Source organism: Chrysochloris asiatica, unplaced genomic scaffold (genome assembly GCF_000296735.1).
Source record: "Chrysochloris asiatica unplaced genomic scaffold, ChrAsi1.0 scaffold00094, whole genome shotgun sequence".
NCBI lineage: Eukaryota > Metazoa > Chordata > Mammalia > Afrosoricida > Chrysochloridae > Chrysochloris > Chrysochloris asiatica.
Window position 1 is genome coordinate 10,453,970 of NW_006408612.1, and position 5,907 is coordinate 10,459,876.

At 39.9% G+C, this 5,907-nt stretch overlaps 1 protein-coding gene across 1 annotated transcript in view; it reads right to left on the reverse strand.

The window, feature by feature from the left end:
- PDE11A (phosphodiesterase 11A) overlaps window positions 1–5,907 on the reverse strand; it is a 747,671-nt gene that overhangs the window by 330,657 nt on the left and 411,107 nt on the right. The window lies entirely within an intron of this gene.

Consider the following 5,907-nt stretch of genomic DNA (forward strand, 5'->3'; position numbering starts at 1 on the left):
TATGTATGTATACATACACATATGTATAGCTATATTGTTGTTGTTGTTGTTAGTGCCATTGAGTCTTCTCTGACTCACAGTGACCCTGTATAGGGTTTCTGAGGAGCAGTTGGTGAGTTTGAACAACCGATCTTGTGGTAAAGTGCTTATCCTACAACACCACACCAGCTACATTTACTAAGTCTGTCTTTTAATCATTTCAAGGATAATAGTCTTTAACCAAACAAACATACAGTAATCTTCATAGGGCTGCAAAATTTAAAGATCAGTAACTTAGTTCTGGCCCTGTAACTATCTGATATATGTATTCTGTCATCATTTTCCACCCATAAGCTAAATATGACCTGAATACCAAGTATGCTATCAAACTCAGCAGGCTCTGCTCTAAGAGTCAGTTCTTACAGGCAAACCAAAAGCAAGTTAAACTGTAGCTTGCCTGCTAAATCTGCTCTCTTCACCACAAGCAGTGAACTCTATTAAATATTTAACACAGTCACAAAGAGAACACTCAGCAGGTGGACAATTATGATTACTTGTCCCATAACCCTCTCAGCAAGGGCCTGATGACACCTGGGATGGGATTTACATCACATCAAAGATATTTTTCTGTAGCTTCTATCAAAAGAAAGATGAACCATTTTTAAACTGAGACTTCAAAATAAAGCTTATTCTCTTGCTGTATATCTTTGTGCAGTTTCTGAGGACTTCCCATAAGTTATCATATAGTTAGAAAGATATAGGAATTGAATAGCTGTGTTAAAACAAAGTTAGTTAGAGTACATTGTCTCTCAATAACAGAAACAAGCCACTGGCCTAATGACACCCCACATTTGCAAGCTTCCCAAGTTAGTTTAAATTGGTGAAGAAACTACAAAATGCACAAAAATGCATGTATTGGGGTCAGCACTAGCAATCTGAAGAATCTATTAGATGATCCCTTAGCATGTCACTCATTGGTTGCTGCTCAACAATTTCATTCAATAACAAAATAAACAAATCAGAACACTATATCTTAGGGTCTGAGCTAAATGCTTTACTAATATTATCTCTTAATACTGACAATACTTACAAGGCAAGGAAGATGCTCTTCCCACAGTGCAGATGACAGAGTAAGGCTCAGAGAGGTTGGTTTGCTTCATAAACTCTAAATGGTGTGGCCAGAGTTTGAACCCAGATTTATAAACCTGGCTGATCACATCATATCCAACTATCTCCCAGGCTTGACCTTCTCTGAGCAGACATGGAAAGACCTGGTTTTCTTGAAGACCTGCAGGTTACTAGATTATAACCACCATTCCTTCAACAATCACTTTTTTTTTTTTTTTTAAGTTTTTATTGTGAATTGAGTGATAGTTTACATGAGGGAACATCAGTTCATTTCATTGCAATGATTACAATCCCCCTGGATGCTTCATCATTCAACAGTATTTGCCTTTATTCCCACTGGGGTTTTTTTTGGATGTGCACCAAAACACTCAGAAATACGCAATAATTCAAACAGCCAAAGGGCACACCCTGTTCGCTCCCCCCCCCAACACACACACACCTGGCCACCAACACCCATCCCCTCTCCCTTCCATGAGTCTAGAATCTTTAGCTGCTCCATCTCCCCATGTCACATCTCTACCTCCATTTCTGGTGTCACCGCTTCTCTGGGTAGGGTCCCACACTCTGCTCCTGCTCTTCTCCCTTGATGGCTCCCAGGGTCCTCCACTCCAGGACTGTGAGCTCGACCACTCACCCCTTTTTGCTACAAAACTTCTACCTTTACAGTTGTGACAATTGCAATTAGTTAAGATAACTATTACTTACTATTGAATCATGAGAGTCTTGTCCCCCTAAGTTGCCCATCCCTATTAAGCTTGTGTACAGAGGGGATTCAACAATTACTCTTAACACTTCTCTTTGGCAAGAGCGTGTCCTCTTCCTTCCCTACTGTGTGGAGGAAGGGGGCTTTAAAGCTGGCTTATGCTCAGTCCAAAGTCTGCTTGTCTGCAGCTCTGTGTAAAGGTCTATTTGTTTACAGAAAAAGAATTACTTCTTGCTTCGCCTCTGGAGCCAAAAAAGCAGTCTTCTATCAGACTGATATCATCACTTAATATTTATACTGAACTGCATTATTTGCAAAACATTTATGTAGGACTTTACAAACTACAGTGTCTCTGGGTTGTACAAATGGCTAATGTATTCAGCTGCTAAATAGCTGAATCTTTGAATCCACCCAAAGGTGCCTTGTGAGAAAGGTCTGGATATCAATAGATGAAAACCCCATACAGTACAGTTCTATGCTGAATGAAACACATGGGATTACTGTGAGTTGGAATTGACTTGTAGTAACTTTATTTTGTGGACTTACGGTGTGGGAGTCCTGTGTGGTGCTGTGGGTTAATGCGCTGGATTGCAAAGTTGGTTTGAATTGCAAGGTCAGCAGTTCAAACTTACCAGGCAGTCCTCAGAAACCCTATACAGGGTTGCTATGGGTTGGACCCAACTCAATGGCACATAACAACAACAACATCTTTATTTTGTACATATTACAGATTAAGCAGTACATCCAAGATTCCTCAAATACTGAGTGAAGAAGTCAGGACAGTAAGGTTGTTCTACTGGTCATATGTTCATGCTGCTTATGAGGAGAGAGGAAGGGAGGGAATGATGACCCTTGCTCAGGCAGGTACTCAGCAGTGATGGTCCCACTGATCCACTGACAGAAAGTCCCTAGCCTATCCTTTGTTCTGCCTTGAGGTAGATGTGTGCCCTTATTGCTGTTGTTTTTAGGTTCTGTTGAATCTGTTCTGACACATTGCGACCCTATACACAACATGTCCTGCACCATCCTCACAATTGATGTAATGTTTGGATTCATTGTTGATGTCATTACATCAGTTCATCTCACTGGAAGTCTTCCTCTTTTTCACTGACCCTCCGCTTACCCAAGCATGATGTCCTTTTCCAGGGACTGGTCCCTCCAAATGGCCAAAGTATGAGACCCAAAGTTTGTCATCCTGGCTTCTAAAGAACATTCTGGCTGTATTTCTTCCAAGACAGACTTGTTTGTTCTTCTGGAAATCCATGGTACTTTCAGTATTCTCCAACACCATAATTCAAAAGCATCAATTCTTCTATGGGTCTTCCTTATTCATTGTCCAAACTTCACATGCATATGAGGTGATTGAAAATAACATGGCTGGGGTTAGGCACACCTTAGTCAACCCGACATCTTTGCTGTCAAAAACTTTAAAAGAGTTATTTTGCAGATTTGCCTAATGTAATACATCATTTGATTTCTTGACTGCTGAATCCAAGCAAAATGAAGTCTTTGACAACTTCAGTTTATTTCCATTTATTAAAACATCATGTATTGGTCAAGATGTGAGGATTTCTGTTTTCTTTATAAGAGTTGCAATCCATAATGAAAGCTGCAGTCTTTGATCTTCATTAGTAAGTATTTCAAGTCCTCTTCATTTTTAGCAAGCAAGGTTGTATCATCTGCCATATCACAGGTTGTTAATGAGCCAATCCTGATGCCATGTTTTCCTTCACATAGTCCAGTTTCTCAGATTACTTTCTCAGCTATAGATCGAATTAGCATGGTGACACACATCGTTCCTGATTCTGAACTTTCAGTATCCCCTTGTTATGGTAGAACAACTGCCTTTTGGTTTATGTACATGTTCCTCATGAGCAAAATGACGTGTTCTGGGTCATTTGAGATGAAACTGATTTGATGGCACACAACAAGATGACTCTAGGATCACTTTTACTAGTGGGTTGCAACGAGGAAGTAATTTCATGTTCAGTCATAACCAGTAACAGCCAGTTGTCTTTGAATCGATTCCGATTCACGGTACCCACTGCATGTCACAGTAGAATGTGCTTTATAGGATTTTCAGTGACTGATTTTTCAGAAGTGAGTCACCAGGACATTCTTTCAAGGCACTGCTGGGTATACTGGAGCCACCAACTTTTGGGTTAGCCATTGAGTATAGTAACTGTTTGTACCACATAAAGACTCCAGGTTGAGTTAAGGGAAATACTCAATACTTTTATTTTAAAAGGTTATCTGAAATGTATAATCATGGTGTAATGCAGCTTCAGATTTGCACTTAAAATCAAATACTAGCAGTGTAGCTGAGTGAAAACATTTGGGTAAAGTGATGGTCTAAGTATATGCTTTATTTTATATAGGGAAGGTGATGATTTCACTAAATAGTCACTGCTTAGTCTACCACAGTTTACAGTCTTCAGGCATCATTGCAACTAACTGCTGGATCAAAAGAACCAATAGATCTGTTTTGGAAGAAGTGCAACCAGAGTGCTCCTTGGAGGCCAGGATGGCTAGGCTTCGTCTCTCATACTTTGGACACATTGTCCGGAGAGAACAGTCACTGGAGAAGGATGTAATGCTGGGTAAGGTGGAGGGTCAGAGAAAAAGAGGAAGACCCCCAAAGAGACGGATCAGCCAGATGACATCATTGATGGCATCAAGTGTGGCGGCAGTAGTGAGGTTGGCCCAGGATCGGACATTGTTTTGTTCTGCTGTGCATGGGGTCGCTATGAGTCGGTTCCGACTCCATGGCACATGACAACAACAACAACTGGATCAGGGTATGAAATTTTTATGCCAATTCCACAGAAATAGCTGCTACCATTTTGCTTGAGAATCTACATTGTCCTGTTTTTATAGATGAGTGGGCAAATTGCCTTATTGGAATGAACTGTAAGTATGGACACATGTAAAATGGCTGGATCAGGAATCAGGCAAAGATAAGGTAAGAGCAGGTCTATTGACACACGATATGGTATACTCAAGTTCATCAGATCATAGCTTTAAGAAATATTCTTGAAATATTGTTTTTGCTAAATGTGATGCTTTTCATAAAGAAAAACGAGTGATAACTGGATCATCATTTTTCATTATTTGGTAAAAGTGAAGATCCTTAACCCAGAATGTTTTCTCCTAGATATAAACTTTAGAACACTTGCACATGTGCATTTAAATACATGTACAAGAATATCTCTGCAGTTGTGTATGTAACAGCAAAACACTGAAGATAATACAAATGTTCATCAAAGCTATAGTAGATAAATAAAGATTTATTCATACAATGGATGAATTGCAGCAGTCAAAATTACAAGTCCACATAATTCAGGAGCATTGTAATATTGGGCAAAAAAAAAAAAAAAGCTAGCCACTAAACAGCAAAGCAGATTAGTAAAGTTGGTGGCTAGATCCTCCATAGAGGTTACATGCATTTGAAGTTTAAAAATAATAGAATTGGTGATGCAGAGTTTGCAAAGACCTTCAGAAAAAGTTTGGACTGACTCTCAACTCTCACACTGGGAAGAGAATATCACTGCCATTTTACCGGTGAGTTAGCTGCGTTGAAGCACCTAACTTGTTGAAGCTAAGCCAGAGGAGGAAGAACCATGGCTTTCTTAGTGCCGTGCTCATTTCCTTGTGGAAGTACAGACTTGCATTTAACCCCTACATTTTCTTTTTAGGGCAAGTAATACAAGTGAAGGAATCCTAGTGTGGCACTGTAGGATAAGCACTGGACTGTGAACCCCAAGGTCAGCAGCTTAAACCCACCAGTCGCTCCTTGGAAAACCCTATAAAGGGTGCCTATGAGTGGGAACCGATTTGATGGCACTTAACAACAACAATACAAGTGACAATACAAAATACACTTTCTTCGAATAATCTCATCTGTTAAGTTCTAATGTTAAAAAGAAAAATCTTGTTGTTAATTATATATCCTTATGAAATTCTTTTATGAAAATGAATTGTTGTTGTTATGTGCCGTGGAGTCGGTTCCGACTCATAGCAACCCTGTACAGGGTTTCCGAGGCTGTAATCTCTATGGGAGCAGAAAGCCTCATCTTTCTCCCGTGGAGCAGCTGGTA